This window comes from Periplaneta americana, chromosome 3, assembly GCF_040183065.1.
Source record: "Periplaneta americana isolate PAMFEO1 chromosome 3, P.americana_PAMFEO1_priV1, whole genome shotgun sequence".
Lineage (NCBI taxonomy): Eukaryota > Metazoa > Arthropoda > Insecta > Blattodea > Blattidae > Periplaneta > Periplaneta americana.
In genome coordinates, this window is record NC_091119.1 from 10,748,716 (window position 1) to 10,769,720 (window position 21,005).

General features: G+C 35.8%; 1 protein-coding gene and 1 non-coding gene across 2 annotated transcripts in view; one reads left to right on the forward strand and one right to left on the reverse strand.

Moving 5' to 3' along the window:
- Positions 1-21,005, reverse strand: part of LOC138695791 (ethanolaminephosphotransferase 1-like) — a 121,828-nt gene that overhangs the window by 66,123 nt on the left and 34,700 nt on the right. The window lies entirely within an intron of this gene.
- On the forward strand, positions 20,759-20,830 carry TRNAN-GUU (transfer RNA asparagine (anticodon GUU)). Its single transcript has one exon. It is a non-coding gene; the product is annotated as a tRNA-Asn (tRNA).

The following is a 21,005-nucleotide window of genomic DNA, read 5'->3' on the forward strand; positions in this document are numbered from 1 at the left end:
AATATCTATCTTCAACATTGTTGTTTTAAAATGTTTTCTGTGTTTACTACACTTCAGCAGGCCGTGATATACGTCTGTCTTTTTTTTCCCCAGTCTATGATGAGTCTGGAATCTTGTTGATTTTTTCACGGCTTCCTTAATGTTACTTGCATCACGAATGCAGTAACTTTAGTGGAGTTGTAGAGTTTACTTAATTTTTGCAAATATTTAAAAACAATAATTAACAGTGCAATTTAGGTGAAATTGCAGTGGTAAGTTTCCAATTTATAATTATTACTATATTGAACGTCTCTTAAAAATAATATGTTAAAAGCCTAAAGCAGTAAAATCAATATGTCACTTAAGCGGTAAGAAGAGGGAAATTGTTGTGTGTGTTAGGTTGGGAATACTGAATGTGGAATTTTAGACTTTCCGCGGATTGGTTTTGTGCGGAAACCAAGCAAATACGCACGATCTCGCACAAAAACAGTTTACGCACGAATATGGTTGTCAACCCATATTCGTACAAGTATGAAACCTAAGAATGAATACTGGGGAAAGCGACTTTTGACCCACATTATATTTGACAATTTACGATGAGATGTATTGCCTGATAATATAAGTATTTAGGCCTACATATCAGTCAGACTCTCAATCAGAAGTATTACCCACACTGCAAACATGATAAATCGCATAATGAACGCCTATATTTATAAACGTAACGTTTACATAAATGTTGATTGGTAGGCTATATTAATTTGCAAACAAACCTATTGTAACTCCACAGAATTATGCTTCCTTCCTACTTAATGCTAGAGAAAGAGACAGTAGCCTACATAATTTTGATCTGGGGGCATTGGTCTCTCTGCCCTCCCGTATCATCGCCTATGGATGGTTAGACCAATACCGTTTCAATGGGGACGGAACGGACCAATCGGTGAATGCCTTGATGATAATTGATGATTGATGATGATATCTACTATACAAAAATGAACAGTGCTAGAATGATAGCATGTTGAAAAAACTACAGCGACTTTCACAAAGCACAGTTGACTACTATCTATTTTTTACTATAGGCCTATACTGTAAAAATTTGTCCAAGTCATATTCTATAAAACTGTAAAGCTGTAGCCGTTTTGCAACGGTTCTTGCCCCAGATCTTCTTACTTGGTTGGTATATAATAGCATAGGACACTATGAGTTAGTCCACTCCAGCCCCAATCCACATAAGTTCTAACTCCCACTATTCACGCGAGAAAAGATCTGCGTCGTAAAGATGACACGTAATGTCTCATTTAAGTGAAGTTATGTTTTATTTAACGACGCTCGCAACTGCCTAGGTTATACTGTATATAAAGAAAGACACTCTTTCAGCTTTCCCAATAACGGGACTGCCTCATTGGACAAAGCATAACACACAGAGTGAAAACAAAAACAGATCACAAAAGAGAAATGTGGGGAACGAACAAAAAAGGGAAATTAAGTACAGGTATGATAACAGCATACGTGTAACAGGCCTAAACATAATAAACAAACGGATTAGACGTTAAAACAAAAGTTCTTCCTTTGTCAGGAAACAAAGTACAGGTGGTATTTTAAAATGGCAAGTGATCCTCTGATAGCAGTAAGGGAAACATCACGAATGAAGTCGTTGTTCAGCTGAAACTTCTTGCAGAAACTGGCAAAGAGGCGAGGTATTGTGCCCCTAGAGCCAACCATTAGCCCAACTACTTCAATGGAGGTGAGGTGATATTTCTTCAAATAGAATGGAACTGTGGGCTCATAAATTCTGCATTTTTCTGAGTGGACTTCAGCGGGCTGTTGTTCCTGTGCCTCGAACCTGACTGTCGGGTCGATAATGTAGGCGGATGTAGAGAATGGTAGAATGGCAAGCATGTCAATTCGCCGACAGGATCCCTCTTGAGAGATGCCATGGACTTCTTCGTGCACAGTGAGACCTTTCTTCCTCAAGGCTTCGGCAATCATGGACCTGATTCTGTGATGTCTAGAGTTCCGCAGTGTCTCGCTGAAAGGACAGGCACCCAAAACGTGGCCAAGAGTTTCAATCTCACTGACGCAACGACGACAGTGGTTTCCGTCTCGGGACCTTCCTGGTATAGCACGCAGCGGACAAACATTAGCTGTCATTTTAAGAGCTAGTCTCCATTCACTGCTTCCGATGTGCCGGAATTTTGTCCCTGCAGTTCTTTTACATGCCAGTAAATCTACTGACATGAGCATGTCGCATTTAAGCACATTTAAATGCCACTGACCTGGGCCGGGTTTGCAATTCGCAATAATTAAGTTTACTTTCTCATTAGGGAAAGTATTTTCATGCTGCAAAAAATGAATTTAGAGATTTTCGTGGAAATAGAAATTTCCAGTGCCACTAATAACTAAAATGATTTTGTGCATATGTCTGTCCGTGTACAATAATTTCTTATAAAATATTGGACAAATTTAGTGTGATAATTTAAAACCGACACGTAGCTCAGTGAGAGAGCGTTGGGCTTTTAAGTCAGGGGCCTGGGTTCAAATCCCGCTCTACCCTGAATTTATAACTTATGTTGGGCAACCTTCTTGGTTCAGGCAAAATATGGGCTTTTTTCCAGGTACTCCAGTTCCCTGTGAGATGAGATGGGTAAAAAATACTCATTTTCAATTTTAGCAACAGCAAAAAAAAAAAATAATAATAAAAATTAAAAAACACCACTGACCTTCCATTTATGTTGGTCAATTTTTCAACAGTAATCTCACTAGAAGTTTTGATTTATCTAGAGAAAATCAAAACTCGAGTGGGATTTAATTGACTATTACATGATTAGAAGAAAGTATACAAAGATTAGAAGTAACGAAATACTCCAATACAATAAAATATTAATTGACTTAGGAAAATACAAAACTGTCTTCAAATTTGTACCATCTCAACATTATAAATATTACGCTAGTAGATGGCAGTAGTGTGTTATGAATAGCTATTTTCTTGGTATCAGTTGTGCCAACTATGGAATCTTCATTGACCTCTGTGGACGGTTAACTGGTCAAAAAGGCTTTGTTGATTCAGTTTCATTTTTATTAAAACAGTTGCATTCCACTTCAATTATCCCGATCCCAGTAATCAACGTCACTTGACAGATGATTTTCAATAAATCTTAGTATTAAACAATCTCTGATACGTGACAATTCATTATATCATATAGCAGAAGCTATAACATAACCTAAATAATATAAACAAGTGTTAGAAAAGTTTTAATTAGGGATGATGAAATAAACAAGAAACATTTTAATTAACGATGAAATAAAAAATAAACATGAATAATTTTAAAAGAAACAATTATTGAAAGTAGTGTTTGGTGGTTCAGTTGATGTTATATTGGACGTGTGCGTAAAAAAAGTGAACTCGGTGATGTACATGGTGTATCCCTCAACTTATTCAGGATTTCCGAATGGTGCTCTTCATTTATTTGTAAATAGGGTTTCAGGGAAGATGCATAGCTATGACCAGTGATCTTTATTAATTCTTGTTCTTGAATGCCAATGCGAGTCATATTTGAAAGTGCTGTGCATCGACTGGAGCGGTTTGTAATTTTCTGTTTTTTGACGTCCAGAACCAGTGCAGTTTCAAATGTTGGCAAACAAAGAAACAAATGCTAGGGTAGTGATAAAAATAAACAAATGCTAGGGACGCGATAAAATTAAACAAATGCTAGGGACGCGATAAAATTGTGCGATAAGCAGCCATGATTGGTTGAAAGACGTCCTTTCGTGCCGTTTTATTGGTCAAAAGTAGTGTGACGTAGTAAAAGTGTAATAGTCAACATAATCGTCCTCAAAATTCATGCTATAGTTATATTTCACAAGAATAATTATTAAACACAAACAGGTTTTCATGACGGAAAATTGGTATTTAATGTTTGTTACTTTCAAATATGGAATTTACGGGAGAGGGGCATTATGGCCCAGCACTGCGACCTGTAGCTCTATTGCGCTAACCTTCAAGCTAGACGCATTCCCAAATCCACACCGGCTGACTACAACAAGGTTCATTCAAATATAGTCCGGGCCTTGTTATTTTATACCCTAAGGGTAAAATATAACCATAATGACATAATACAAAAGGTTGGTTTTCGTCTGCTGCTGAAATGAAGTTGTCCACGAGAGTCCAGAATACATGAATTGTGCAATTATACAGTTTAAGATATAAATTAGATTTACTTTAATTAATTATGTTATATTAAGTGATTCATTTAATTTAGGATGCTCTTTGTTAATATTATATATTGCTATTATTATTTTATTATTAATATTATGACTGTATTTTATTATTATTGAAATTATTGAGTGTAATTAATACATACATACATACATACATACATACATACATACATACATACATACATACATACATACATACATACATACATATTTGAGGAGCTCATTTTCAAAATGTCTCTTGTCCACCTGATAACTAAAATGAGTTTTCTTTGCCCATGCATTCTTCAAATATAAAGGCTCATTCACAATGAAAATTAAACATAACGTAAGCGTTAACTTAAGAATATAAACGTTACGGTAAAATCAAGAAGTCATACCATCATTCACGATGGGAACATAAACATAACCGCAAACATACTTGGTAACCATGGAAACATAACAACGACGCCATTTCCTCATATTCTGTCGTATACTTCAGCGCTCCACGAGTGTGTTCTGTTTGCAAATCATGTAAGCATAAGCATGAAAGTTTGGAGTTTGCAAACTTTCATGTTAACGTCTTACAGTAATGTTTATGTCAATGCTTATGTGAATCATTGTGAGTGATCCCATTTGGTAGCCTGGGCGCAAACTTCTGTGTTTATGTTACGGTTATGTTTAATTTTCACTGTGAATGGGCCTTTAAACTACTAAAATCTTACGTTAAAAGTGACTATTGGAATCAAACTGACTCCTGTCCACAGCAAAATTGCGACACAATGTTAGTCCCAGCTTTGGAATCAAAGACTCTCATGATCCCAGTATAAAAGCACTCAACTTCTTTGGTTTCATAATGTCTCTTGCCTAGCTGATAATAAATTTTAGACCTAAAAACGTTTTTCGGATATCCCATGAAGTTATGGGGATGGACAAGGGTCGCTTTGAAAATAAGCACCTCATTTCATACAATGAAATGGAATTAATAATTTAAATTAAACGTTACAAAAGGGGACTATTTAAATTATGTAAAATTACGAAAGATATGAATCTAACTATTTCGAAAGAAAAAACAAAAGTAATGGCATTTATGGGCAAAAGGTGGTGAGATCAAAGGTAGTAGTGGAAGACTATATCATAGAACAAGTTAATACTTTTAACTTCCTTGGCTGCCGTCTATCATATACTCATGAAAAAGATAGTGATTATAAAATTACCAAATTTAATAATATATGTGGGACCATTAGAAGAACACTCCGAAATACAATAAGGAAAGACACACAGATTGAACTATATAAAGTTATGGCAATACCAACGGGCTTATATGCGAGTGAAACTTGGACCTTAGAAGCCGACTACAAGCAGCTGAAATGCGATTTCTTCGAAGTGTAGTAGGAGTAACTCTACTGGATCACATCAGGAATGAGGAAATAAGAAACAATCTAAAAGTTAACAGTAGAAACTGTAGATGAGTATAAACAGAACACGTACATCGCATGAGCCAAGATAGAATTCCGAAAATAATCGCTGACTATGTACCCACTGGAAAAAGAAATATCGACAGCTTGAAGCAGAAGAAGAAGAAGAAGAAGAAGAAGAAGAAGAAGAAGAAGAAGAAGAAGAAGAAATTAAACCCGTCGGTAGATCAGTCGCCTTTCTATGAAAAGTTTCCACTTCTAAATCACGAAGCAAATTTCACTGGTTGATTTGAACTAAATCTGATCCCAAGACGACGTTGCATTACTTCCATTTACACAATGCCTGAGAATAACAGTGTTGCATTGCAACGTGTAGGCACTTCAATTGAATCATAAATCTCATTCCAAACCAAGAGGGTGGGTATCACCTAATTCGTGTGGCGGCCATGTGATCCTTCTCAACTGACTTACAAGACAATTCCATGTGTTTTTATTCAATTTCATGACCTCTTTAAGAGTAGTTCAAGAATCAGGAGACCGGGGTCACGAACTTAGATTTGGTTGCTGGCATTTGTCCAATCAACATACTTTCCACACACATATTGTTAAAACTTAATTAGACACTATCTGCCTTATCTCTTAATAGTAAAATGTTCATTCTTAAGAAATACTATGCAATACTAAACGGTTAGACAAAATACTCAGCTTAGAGCAATGCTGAATTCAGATTATGGCCAAATAAGGAATTCCCAATATTCCACATCTAATAAGTAGCGAAACACTTTCTTATTAACAACAGTTTTACCAACGTTGTATTTCACTGTTGAATAGAGTTCTTGATGCAATTCAAGATGCCACAGAAGTTACGTACAAACAATTGAATATTCTTTCAAATTTTAAGGGGGTGACGGGTGAAATTTCGGTTATTTTCAGTCAAAAATTGCATTTTCGTAAAAATGAATCAACAATCTCTTATTTATATGTTGAGTAAGTTCCAATGCTCTACGGCGCTCGAAAGCATAAAAATTACGCAGTATAAAAATGGTTGCATCCTTGAACTTCAATTACATGCAATTTTACAAGCTGCTTCCTCACACTTTTTTTCAGCACATTTCGTCAGGTTCGAAATATAAAGGCTGTTATAATTTTGATGCTAGGAACATGAAATTTTTACTGCATGTTCTATACACTATGATTAACAAAATAGCGCATGGGTTTTATGATGAAATGAATACTTTTTGAAATAAAAAATGAAATATTTATAGTGGCAATGGAAAATTTATATTTTTAGATATGCAGTGGTTATAAAAATTGCTCCCTATCTATCTATACTAATAATAAATCTGTAGCCGAAATTTTTCTTATAATTCTCGATTTTCCAAAAATAATTGGTCCTAACATATATAATTAACCGCCCTGAAACCGAAAATGGCTTTTTTGACATTTTTGTTTGTCTGTCTGTATGTTTGTTACCTTTTCACGCGATAATGGCTGAACGGATTTCGATTAAAATTGGAATATAAATTAAGTTCGTTGTAACTTAGATTTTAGGCTATATGGCATTCAAAATACATTATTTAAAAGGGGGGTTATAAGGGGGCCTGAATTAAATAAATCGAAATATCTCGCTTATTATTGATTTTTGTGAAAAATGTTACATAACAAAAGTTTCTTTAAAAATAATTTCCGATAAGTTTTATTCCTTGAACAATTTTGATAGGACTGATATTTAATGAGATAAATGAGTTTTAAAATTAAAATAACTGTCATCTAAGGCCGTGTAATGAATTAAGAAACAAATGACTTCGTCTATAAGGGGACTTGGACAGCAACAATCGAAAGCTATGAAACATACGGTAGCCTACAGAGAATATTTCTGTGTTTGTATAAAGTAATATCGGACGCTAAATTAACCGATTTGTATAATTAATTATTAATTCACCATTGGAAAGTGTAGTTTCTCTAGATGAACATATTGCTATAATGTTATTACAGTAACTTCTGAGTGAATCGAGGACAGGTAAGATTAAAATAGCTTCTTATGCACATTTGTTTCCTGTATTTCCTAAAATAATTTTTATGACCAAATGAATGGTCTCTGAATCAAAATGATCGCATTTTAATTTTTTTAATACAATTTAAATTAAGTAACACAATAAACGATTTATCCTTCTACCAAACACGAATGTTCTCTGGATCAAATGTCCTATTTTAATTATGTAATTACTTTATATTTATTCCTAACGGGTGTAGCGGAGCGCACGGGTACGGCTAGTTCTATAATAAAGATATAGGAAAACTGATGTGTGATGTTTTTCTAAATATGCCACTGGTTTTGCAAGAAAAAAAAATTAAAAAATTTTACTTAAAAATTGAGCTACACATTTCATTTTGAAATATGCAAATTTTTCAGAATATTTTTGTTAATAACTCGGAAACTAATTCACTCATAGAAATAAACTTCACCACATCATTATCTATCACACCGTGATCATGTGTACAAAAATCAAGGGCGTAGTTTTAAAAATGTAGAAAATAGAAATTTCACCCATCACCCCCTTAATATCACAATTTCAAAGTAGAGTAGCTGGAGGTGAAATCTAATATGAAATGAAGACTGGTTTTAAACTCCCCCCCGCCCCCTGAATATCTAAACTGACGTGTTTTTGTTCAATTAAATTAAATTTAAATTATATAGCTGCAGTATTTAGACTGGGCAATTTTGATATCAAATTCCTGTATATGGGCAGTAAACATAGGACATAAATATTGACAACTGCTTTGGAACTATGTCAGAAGTGGAGAAAATTACTAAACCCTCACTGCTTTCCCATTTGCTTGAACTCTGTTCAATTTCCTAGAGCAGGCCTGCACAAGGTTTGCGCTCTCCGAGCCGGCTCACAGCTCATGAGCGGAATGCAGATATAGGGATATCTTACGCGAAGTTTTACCGTCAGATGGCGCATGCGGCGCAACATGTTGTAGGGCTATGTTTTGTCAGATGCCTCAGTTGATTACGTTTTCCCGCTTGTTGGTTTTCTGTGTGTGTCAAAATTATATTTACAGTTATTTTGTATAACCTAGTATAATTTAATCATTATCCTTCACGAATTAGGCCTCTGTAGACCTGTTTCGGCCCCATCTAGCAGTCTTCTTAAAGGTCTTCCTGGTCGACCATGTCCTCTAGGTTTATATTGCATCATAATTTTTGGGATTCTTGAATTTTCCATTCTTCTTACATGATCTAGCCAATTGAATTTGTATCTGCTGATTTTTTCTTCTACTGACTCTACTTATAATTGTTCTAAAATTTCTTCATTCCTTTTTCGGTCTAAAAGAGTAAATCCTGCTGTCCTCCTCAAAAATTTCATTTCCGTTGCTTTGATTCTGTTCATGTCTTTTTTCTTTAATGACCAAATCTCGCTTCCGTATAAAAGGGTGGGTAATGCTAATGTATTATATATTTTTATTCTTGTAGATTTTTGTACTAATTTAGCTTTTAATGCATTGTTTATTATTCCTAGAATTTGTGTAAATTTGGTAATTTTCTTGTTCACATCTTTTTCATTTTGATAAGATATTTCACAACCCAGATAATTGAAATTTTGCACTTGTTCGAGGCATTGGTTATTGTGTATTATCTTACTTCTGACTGGGTCTTGTCCTAAAAATGCCATTACTTTTGATTTTTGTGCTGAAATTTCCATCCCAAAATCTTTTAATATTTTATTTAATGTATACAATCCTCTTTGTAAATTATCCTCTGAACTGGAAATTATGACTTGATCATCGGCATAGAGTAAGGTATTTAATGTTAGAGCACTGGTTATTTTGATTCCTGATGTGTAGATTTGGTTCCATTTTAAAATAATTTCATTTATATAAATATTAAATAAAGTTGGTGATAGTGGACAACCTTGTCGAACTCCATTATTAACTAATTTTCTTTCGGATATACAGTTATTTATTTGACACTTATTTTGCTGTCTGTGTAGATTTCTATTATATTTTGCAATAGCAAATTTGGAATATTTTTTCTTGTAATATGTCGAATAAAAGGTCTCTTCGGACTTTATCAAAAGCTTTCACAAAATCAATAAAAGCTATATGGGTTTCTAAATTAAATTCTCTTCTTTTTTCTAACAATAGTTTCATACTAAATAATGGATCTACACATGACCTTCCTTTTCTAAAGCCATTTTGACACTCCAGAAGGAAAGTTTCAGCATGTTTTTTTAATTTTTCATTTAAAATCCTACTAAATATCTTATAACATGTGTTGAGGATACTAATCCCTCTATAGTTTTCAACATTCTGTTTATAATTTAATATAATTCAATATTTTCTTACCTCATAATTTAATTTAATTTACAATAAATAATAACGTAAACCTGTATAATATTGAGCGATTCCCCGAGATGGGTGGGGAAATCTGCAGTATGCAGAATATAAATACGAGTAAATTGAATGTTCATGAACCTAAACGAGAACTCTGAGAACAATATGCACAAATAAAAAAAAATAGGAAATATGTCGAAAGTTAATATTGCCCTCCCTAATAATTAGTATTTAAAAACCGTACGCTAAAAACAGGATATGCAGCCACCAATGTGTTTTTTTATAGGGAAGAGACTATCGAGATTGAATTCTGTATTTTTTCTGTAGTTGCAGAAAGATCAAATGCAATTTTTAATAGGATGATTATGAACGCAACAGTATCACGATTAGTAGTGTGTTTTGTAGGTTAAGGACATGCAGTTTCGAATACTGTGTGTGATGATTTTGAAAATTTGAACTTAAAACATGGCTCTAATAATTAGGGTACAGTACATTAAAAACATTATTCACGAAATGGATTTCACTAGGGATCGTCCTGGATAATAAACATTCCAGTTTATCGAGAGTTTACTGCAGGCGTAAAATTCGGAGACTCCTACAACTACTGCATATAATCTAAGCTAACATAGCTCGCTGTCGAGGTTGCATATGTTTTTATTAATTTTTCTTTTTCCTCTTCCAAAATGAAACTATAGTCAACAATTCCTTACTTGAAGTAGTTACTTTTATTTAATAGGTAGCACTTTCGAGGACCAATTTTATTACTTATATTTTTAAAGATTTAAAGCATATATTCAGAATATTTCGGGACCTGATTGAAGACAAAAAGCTTTCCCTGGTTTTTACATATAGGAACATAACAAAAATTTGCCGTTTTTAGTTGTTTTTAAGAGTATTTAATATACTAATACAGTACGTATATCCTCAATGTTTATATACCGAAAAACAAATGCACACGCAAAGCGCATCCCTCATAGTACACGTGCGCTATCTATTGGTGCTAATTCAGGATATCCCTATTAGCTGCGCTCTGTATAAGGGTGGACTGGAAGAAGGGGTGGATCTCGTACAAAACATACACAAAAGGAAGTAATATTACGAGTGTTTATGAAATGAATTCCCTTTCAGTGTTTGCAAAACTATCTTGGACTATTATTAATTAATAAAGAAATATTTATTTTACAGAAATAATAGAAATTCTACAGCTACTTAAATGTACAATATCATTTTGTTATATGTTTATTTATCAGTACATCAAAACGAGGTTTTATGCTGTTGGCAGCTGAAAGGAACAGTAGCCTACTGATCGTAATGAAACATCAGTTACAGATGTTCGATGTCTGCCTTTATTAAAGTTGGTTATAGAAAACAGTTGCTCACAAATATAAATGCTGAGCCAAACATAGCAATCATTTTCACAGCCAGGCTGTGTAGTCGTGGATATTATTGCTAATGTTCAGTCTTGTAAAACTCAACCAGGCTAGTAGTATTATTTAAACGATCTTTAGCCCTTAGGTCACATTGAAGATCAATAAGTTCGAATTGTGAAGGCCGGTTCACAATAAACCGGGAATTGAAACGACAACGAAAACGAGAACGGAAATAATGTTAAAATAAGTATATTTAAAGGTGAGCGTTCACAATAGTTAATTGTGAACGCTCACATTTAAATACATTTTTTAAATATTTCCGTTCTCGTTGTCGTTTCCATTCCCGGTTTATTGTGAACCAGCCTTAAATCGTTAAATGTTATGTTCCATACTGTACTGTAGCAGTAGGTAAGCAACGTGAAACAGTTACTGAGAATAGGTCTACACACTGCACTCCACTAGATAACTGAGTGGTCGTTTCCTTCTCCTCTACCTATATCAAGTCTATATCATTCTGACGTATCTTCCTCTCCGTTTCGGCGAGCGGGTCCACGCCTGTGGAGTAACGGTCAGCGCGTCTGGCCGCGAAACCAAGTGGCCCGGGTTCGAATCCCGGTCGGGGCAAGTTACCTGGTTGAGGTTTTTTCCGGGGTTTTCCCTCAACTCAATACGAGCAAATGCTGGGTAACTTTCGGTGCTGGACCCCGGACTCATTTCACCGGCATGATCACCTTCATTTCATTCAGACGCTAAATAACCTAGATGTTGATACAGCGTCGTAAAATAACCCAATAAAATAAAATAAAAATCGCCTAGCGGTAAATACAGCTCTCCCCCTCCGAAGGAGCGCGCGCGCTCGTTAAGCGCTGTTTGTGCAGGTATGTATTTTTTTTAGTAGGTTATTTTACGACGCTTGATCAACATCTCAGGTTATTTAGCGTCTGAATGAGATGAAGGTGATAATGCCGGTGAAATGAGTCCGGGGTCCAGCACCGAAAGTTACCCAGCATTTGCTCATATTGGGTTGAGGGAAAACCCCGGAAAAAAACCTCAACCAGGTAACTTGCCCCGATCGGGAATCGAACCCGGGCCACCTGGTTTCGCGGCCAGACTTGCTAACCGTTACTCCACAGGTGTGACTGCAGGTATGTCCTAGAGAGTAATTTCACAGAAAACTTCGCAAACTGGCCCTCTACCGTCTCTGACCAATTGGCTGTCATAAATAAAAATCTTTCTTTACTACGATAGAAATCTTGTCTTCGCCTATTACAATCAATTACAAACCTCGTTTTGAAAACTGGCATCTTCCCTTCATCTACACGTGGAGACAGAGTTGCCATATTTACGAATAAACTGAAGCAGGAGTCACTGAGCGGTCGAGGGTCGCTAGGAATGTGGCAACTAAACAACATGTGAATGGAAATAGTAAGAGTTGTTTGGGCAAAAAGTCGTAGATCTGTTACGTAGGCGTTCAAAGACGTCATCGAACTGCACACGAGGAATTAAACGAACTATACAAAGCTATACCACTATGACCGTAGGATCTTTGTTGAGACTCTTCCCTTCCGCAAGCCCCTCGACCTCAAAAGCGAGCACAAAGGCAGCTTTCTTTGTACTATTATCAAAGCTCGCCTACTTTACCCCTTCTCATGCAACTTATTCCATGCAGCTCGCAGTTTTTTAGCTGCCCAGAACAATTCGAACCATACGCGCTTAAGCAACGTTGTCTAGTTGTAATGTTAAGATTCACTCGATATTAGTTATGATAAGGTAAACATTACATGCACCCAGACAAAATATTATAGCCACAAAGAAGATAATCAATCTGCTTTTAGACAGTTCTTTCAACTGGCCGAAAGTTTAAAGAAATATTAAAGAAAGAGTCACTTTTAATATGTACTGTACCGACCGACGGAATGTTGAAACTATCTTTTTATTTTTCTTTCGCAGAGCTTAGATCAGTTTTGGATCAAAAGACCGCAAGAATACTTCGAGCTTGCAAAAGAAGCTCTTAAATTTTATATAACATTTGCAAACTCGTATTTATGTATGTAAAATAAGTTTCTCGTCGAAACAAAAGCAAAAAATCTCATTAAAATCGAAAATTATATCAGTGTGTGCATCGAATTTAGAGTTCAGATTTGAGAAGTTACTTTCTCAAAAACAGACACATTTACTACATTATAGTCGCGACGCTGTTATTCCCGGCGTGACTCCTCCTCTTTGCTTACGTCTTATGAAGTCAAGGCTCTATAAAGTCTAGGTAGGTAGTACCGTTCGCCATTTCTGTCCTTTCGTTGCTGAGCTACCAGACGAGAGATCTATTTGCCACACCGTTAAACATTATCATGTCGTAGCTTCTATGATAATAAATCAAACGCATTGTAATTCAGCAAATAATTGAGCGGCAAATAACGTCCTCGTGTGCTTTCTGCGAAGGCCAACGAAAGAGCCAAAGTGGCGGGCGATTATATTAAGTATTTATCCAGCCTTAGGAAATGCTTAACATCTTCATCAGCGAATCACAAGACGCACACGTTTAAACATAGCCGACCTGCAACGTGATTGGCTGCCGGAAATTAGAGCGACGGGAATATAATTGTATTATTTCTTCATAACAATTGAACCTATTTTTCTATTTTAATGTTCAATATTGTTTATGTTTCCAAATACAACACAAATGTTTGTTAATAAGGCTTTTTTGTTTTATTTGGAAACCATGTCGAGACCATCCTCAGCTCTTTAGGGGTCGCGACCCACACTTTGGGAACTACTGGTCTACAATGAAATGTTCTGCGCGACCCATTCATTACACGTTCTGACCGGCCAGGGTTGTCATTTGGTAAAATTCCTAACCAAGAGTAAAATTAATTAATTTCTCCTTAAAATGTCTTCCTTGAGACTACCTCTATCTTTTCGTTTCTACGTAACACAGTAAAACATGTCTGTAATGGTATAGCCCTGATCAGCTTACTTCATACCCTAAGAGTGAAACCTAACCATTTTTCCCCTATTACTACATATGCTAGTGGATTATAGTGATTTCGGATACTGACAAATACTACAACTGGCAGTTATTTTGTAACTGTTATGTTGGCAGCAATGATTTCGGTTTACAGTAAAGCAAACTGATGAAAATGCAAGTAAGTAAATACATTTTTAGGTTAGATCTCATGAATCGTAAACTCTTTAGTAAAAGCAATAAATTTCATGTTGCCTGACAATATCAATTGTATTATTAGATAATACTAATTCCTCCTAATTACCAACATAATATGCGAGAAGTCCAGGAGGAAAATATATTTCATAAACAAATTATTGAATCATTTAGGTAACACCTCGCAACATAAAGATGAGATGTGGTAAATAAGCAAGACATCGTTATTGTTACTACTGTATTATTATTATTATTATTATTATTATTATTATTATTATTATTATTTTAGCACGTAGCATTGTGATTTTACCCTCTTTGGTGATATCTGGTATTAGTTGGCAACACTGAAGAGACGGCCAAATGAGCCTTTTAGGAACTGCTCTTACGTGATCCTCACTATACCTGCGATAAACGAAAGACTGTCTATAAGGGATTTTTTCCTGGTTCAGTGAATTAACATCTATAGAATACTGCCTGTATTTAGCGGAACTGTCTAACGCGGAAACGGAAAGGAAAATAAAGACTATAAATACAGGGACATCACTTTATTTTTACCAACATTTTTAACATTAACCTGACTATACTCGGAAACACTGTTGCCCCCTTCCATTACAGAAGTTTGATGTTACTAGTGCAATATGTAAACAAATCATTTTACTAGGTATAGGAGGAGAGAAAAGTAGTGTATCCATTTATGTTGTAGGGAAATACGATATTACGATTTTCAGTTTGATCATCACTTTTACGGAATTTATCAAAATACAGTAGAGTAGTAACATTTTTTTTTTCTAAAAACTCAACTTTTCAGGCGGCTATGTTCGTTATGTAATGTCTACTTTATTTAGCATATTAATTATTGATGTTAACATACAATATAGAGAGTGCATTTAAATTGAGGGGGTCATAAGTAAAGAGCTGTAAGTGCACTTAAGTTACTTTTGAGAAAATGGGGATTAAATATTTAAGCTTTCGTAAAACCGGTGAAATTTTTATTTAAATTTTAATGTGTGGTGCGATTAAAATATCCCTTTGCCACTACAATTTTAGATACTTTAGCTTACACTGGATGCACTTAACTCATGTTATTACAAATGTCACTAGCATTCCTTTGCTTCTAGCCACCTCAATTCAAAATAAGCTAATCTGAATTTTTAAACAAGTTGCTGAAAATGGTTGCCGTTCATTACAATGCAGGCTTCAATTCTTTACGCATATTATTAAAAACATTTCGAATCATATCCTCTGAAATTGAATTTATCGTTTCTTCAATATAATTTCTTAATATAGGTTCTTTCTTCTATAGAAAACGCAACCATATTTTTGAAACACACTATACACTGCAGTGTTTACTTCACTGCTTGAAGACTTCGAACGCAACAGCGGCCGTAAGTTTGTGTGTCTGACGGGAGCAAGGACATTAGTGAAGGGGTGGGAGTGAAGTACATTCAGAAATACAGGTACAATAAAAATGCAAGTAAAAATAAAATGATGTCCCTGTATAATAATCGTCTTGATTTAACTTAGAGCATGATGCCGTTTCAGTCAACAATAATTAATCTAGAGGGCATTTAACAGAAAAGAGAACAGTTTTGAAAAGAACACGACGATAGTTTTAGTGTGTTATTCAAGGAACTTTTAAGTACAGGTCAATGACTTGTGCAGACGTACATTTTTACAGACGCTATTAAGTTGTCACGGTCTATCAATTCCTCTTCGCAACATTTCATTCATACTGCATCATTCTCTCGAAACTCGTCAGTTTTGGAGCCCAAAACTGACAACAACTGAAATTGTTGGAAATTAGTTTTTTTGCTAGGTATTGGTTATACGTGTGGAAGATAAATCAGGTGTGTTAGTGGCCATGTCTAAGGTTCGTATTCATGAACGAGACTTTGACTGAAGACTTCCCAAAGTCGACTTTCGTAGTAAAGTTTAACTTTGTTAAAAGTCCTATTCATAGACAATACTTCTGAGAATTTGACTTTGACTTTAGTAAGTCGAGATCTGACGATCTTGTTCTAATGTTGGCAATCACAATCATGGCCTCCTAAACGAATTAAATTAATGAATAGCTGAAGTAGAGTAGGCACTGTCACCAGCGAATAGGGATTATAAAGAATGGACACTTCGCGTCGGTACCTTTGATGTAGCCGGACCGATTTCAATGACCTTCAAGCCAGCTAGAGCGTCAGATTCTGCTTTCTCCCTAGAGTTGGCGCTGACATCACACCAGCTAGCAGTCGACACAGCAGAAATATAACACATACAATTAATACATCTAGGTAATTATGTACTCAAATAAAATAAATTGGATCCATAAAATAATAAATCCTTCATTAACTGTAATGTCTAGACTCTAGAGTTCCTTTATAATGAGAGTTCAGACGTTGACCCCAATAACAATTAAAATATGTAATGATTTGATAGCGCTGAAAATGGAAAAACAAAACTCTTACGAGAAGTAAAACCATATACCTATACTATATTATATACAAATATTAAACGAATTCGATACTTAATTTTATAATGTATTATATTATTTTATAATATAATTTATGATATCTGAAATATAAAATATTATTATTACAACTAGTTCGTCACTGAGAAATAAGGAAAAGCTGTTAACTTGAATTTATTTGAAGCAAAGCGTTACCGGATTATGCAATAAGGTAGGCGATGTTTGGATCCTGTGCCTTAATTCTATTCTCAATTATTTTCTTAGCGTATGCTCGATTACACTACCTCTAGCGCTTGAAAGTGGAACTAGCCGCTGGCGCACAGAGAAACAAAACACAGGAAAATTCGCTCAGTGTCCATTCTTTATAATCCCTATTCGCTGCTGTCACTATAAAAGCCATCTTTTGAGTCTCAAATCAGTGAAACAATTGAACATCGGCAGACGTTAAGCGATTGTTGCAGCATTTTTTAATTATTTCAATGTAAAATAATTGTGAAGACGTGAAAGATAAGAAGATGCCACCAATGACAGATTATGAAAGAGACATGCTACTAGAACTAGTGAAGACGTATAAAGAGTAGAATTAAATATACAAAATCAATAGTAAACCATTAATCCTTATACCCATAGAGCAATATCGAAGTGAAATAAGAGTATTATTAATGGAACAGGTAATCCTTTTTTATTATTCTGTTATTCATCAGTGCATGTTGAAACATGTGAATATTATTTAATACGGTCTATTTTTCAAATCTGCATCTTGATTTGAATTCATTATCTCTTTAAAATTTAATAGAGTTTTGCACATGTCTAATAATACGCCGAGAAACATGGGGAGCTTCAATAATTTTCTGGATGTTATCAATCGTCTCGAAAAATATAACAATTTCCTAAATATCAGCCATTTTTCTTATGTCCACGAACGAAAGTCACAGTCTAAGCCTAGATTTTCGGCGACTTCGAAGTAAAGTCACGATCGAAGTTTACTTTCGTCAAAGTGTCGAGTGTGAATAGGAAAATGGCGACTTTGTACTTTCCAAAATCAACTTTGGTCCAAAGTCTCGTCTATGAATACGACTTCGTGTGCTACGAGTAATAAAACAAACTCAATTTCCACGTTCCACGGTGTCCACAGCACCTCCACAATGTCAACAGTTGAATCCGGGAATTATTCCTATGGTTTGGTAAAAACAATTTGATTTACACATAGATGATAGACGACATAAAAATATATGGGTCATATACGGAGACAAAGAGGAAGGCGGAAAATAGGAAAGATTGGAGAATTCTCGGTTTTCATTGAAGTACCTGCCCTTGGGCAGAAAACTATGAACGAAATTCTTTCGCCAACATTTTAAAAATAAAATTTCAGCCGCATGACAATAATTGTGTACAAGAGCATATCAACTTGGGTACGTTTCGAAGAGCATTTCTTTTATCACATGCGTTTGGACGTGACTTTTGCAATAACGATCACCTTATGTTTTTCTTCTAACCGGAATTAACGGATGAGAGCATGGACAAATTATTCACAGACGATTTGTTGATTCAACGGGGGAGAACGGGAAAAGGAAAGAGGAAATCCGCCTGCAATGAGACCACAATAGATTTATTCGTACTATTACCTAAAAAGAAGTGAAATTACTGAAATTTCTACAGGCAGGCTACATTTTCATCATCGAAGAGAATGCTCACGAAGGACCACAAAGCTCACTAGGTATTACAAATCGTTCCCGCGAGTCAGTTAAAGGCTGGTTCACAATAAACCGGAAACGAGAATCGGAACGAAAACGAAAACGGTAAAATTGTTAAAATGTACACATTTAAATGTGAGCAATCACAATTAACGAAAAGCTTGCCGGAGCCCGGGATCGGGAACGGAGAGTTGGCCAAGTTTCAACTTTGGCGTTCACGTTTCCGATCACAGCCCACTAGATTCATTCTATTGCCATCTAAAAGCTATTTTGTCGTCGTATATTTTTTAGCAAGAAGACCGTGACATAACCTATGCATTATTTTGTTCTGTGCTGTGCATCATGGAGCAAGTTTTATTTGGCGAGATTCTAATATTGAAATCCTCACGTTTACGATAAGCGGCGCGCCTCGTATAAAGATGAAAAAATGAAGGAGAATACGTGGCTTTCAATAGCTGCGTCTTTGAACAGCGATCGGAAGCGAATCATGTTTTATTACTGTATTGGTTGTATTACACACTACATATTCACGCTTCAATTCAATAACTACTGTTGTGTTCATTTTTGTTCTATTACAAATATTTCTTCTCTAATTATTTTACGTTATGGTAGACTTAAAATAGGTTGTGATAATAAAGATGCATGGGCATATTTATAGTACCGTACCTAATGAAATGTTTCAGTTGAAGTTGGTTAACCTGTGTTTATGTTGGCTGCCTTGTACTCATGAGAGAACGCCATTGGTCAATTATACACAAATAACATCAGAGTGCGTAATATCGACTTTACATATCGTTATTGACATGCATATCGATATGCATAGTCGTCTACGTTCTCGGTTTATTGTGAATCGAAAATTTTCATATTCTCGTCCTCTGCTTCTCGTTTTCATTCTGGTTCTCGTTCCCGGTTTACTGTGAACCAGCCTTAAGTCTCGCCGTAACTCACGGACGCTATAGTGCTAGCTATTATATAATGTATTTCATGCATGTTATTTGCTTCTTATTTCTTCTGGTTACACGTCTTCAAAGACGTAAGAGTTATGTTGGGTTGCAAGAAAACAATCCAATAAATAGCCTAAGTTATTCAGTCGTTAGGTAACGAATCTTTAAGCCAGTAAAACACATTGCGTAAGGTCATATTAATTACTATATTGTTGATTATCGTTCCATTCAGCGTTGCCAATTTAGCGATTTTGTCGCTAAAATCTGGCGACTTTCAAAGATTTTTCGGCGACAAATTATGTTTTTTGTAGGTTATTTTACGACGCTTTATCAACAGCTTAGTTTATTTAGCGTCTGAATGAGATGAAGATGATAATGCCGATGAAATGAGTCCGGGGTCCAACACCGAAAGTTACCCAGCATTTGCTCATGTTGGGTTCAGGGAAAACCCCGGAAAAAACCTCAATCAGGTAACTTGCCCCGACCGGGAATCGAACCTGGTTTCGCGGCTGGACGCGCTAACCGTTACTCCACAGGTGTGGACTCACAAATTCTTTTAACTTTCCTATTGCTCAAATAGGAATTTAGCGAGTTTTTCAGCAACTAGTAAAACAAATAAATCGGTGTCGGTTAGAGTTCCCGGGTAGCTCAGTGGTAGAGCGTTGGTACGTTAAACCAAAGGTCCCGGGTTCGACACCCGGCTCCGGAACAATTTTTCCCTCGAAATTATTCAAATCAACTTTACAGGGAGTTATGCCTGAAATCTTGATTTGCATAATACACGTCACTGTTCGTTAACAGAAAAACCACAATTTAAGTCACACGGAGTCAGTGTGCACTCGAAGATGGTTGCTTGACGATTGTCAGCCCACTTTGAGGTCTGTGGATATAGAGGGAAAAATTGGATCGGTGTCGGTTAGAGTTCCCGGGTAGCTCAGTGGTAGAGCGTTGGTACGTTAAACCAAAGGTCCCGGGTTCGATACCCGGCTCCGGAACAATTTTTCTCTCGAAATTATTCAAATCAACTTTACAGGGAGTTATACCTGAAATCTTGATTTGCATAATACACGTCACTGTTCGTTAACAGAAAAACCACAATTTAAGTCACACGGAGTCAGTGTGCACTCGAAGTCGGTTGCTTGACGGTTGTCAGCCCACTTTGAGGTCTGTGGATATAGAGGGAAAAATTGGATCGGTGTCGGTTAGAGTTCCCGGGTAGCTCAGTGGTAGAGCGTTGGTATGTTAAACCAAAGGTCCCGGGTTCGATACCCGGCTCCGGAACAATTTTTCCCTCGAAATTATTCAAATCAACTTTACAGGGAGTTTATACCTGAAATCTTGATTTGCAAATCTTCCTCTGTTGATATTAAGGAATCTAGCGACTTTGGAATTACTGTTTGACGACTTTCCGCATACTTCAGTTCGCAACATTGGTCCCATTGCCTTTTATAGTCCA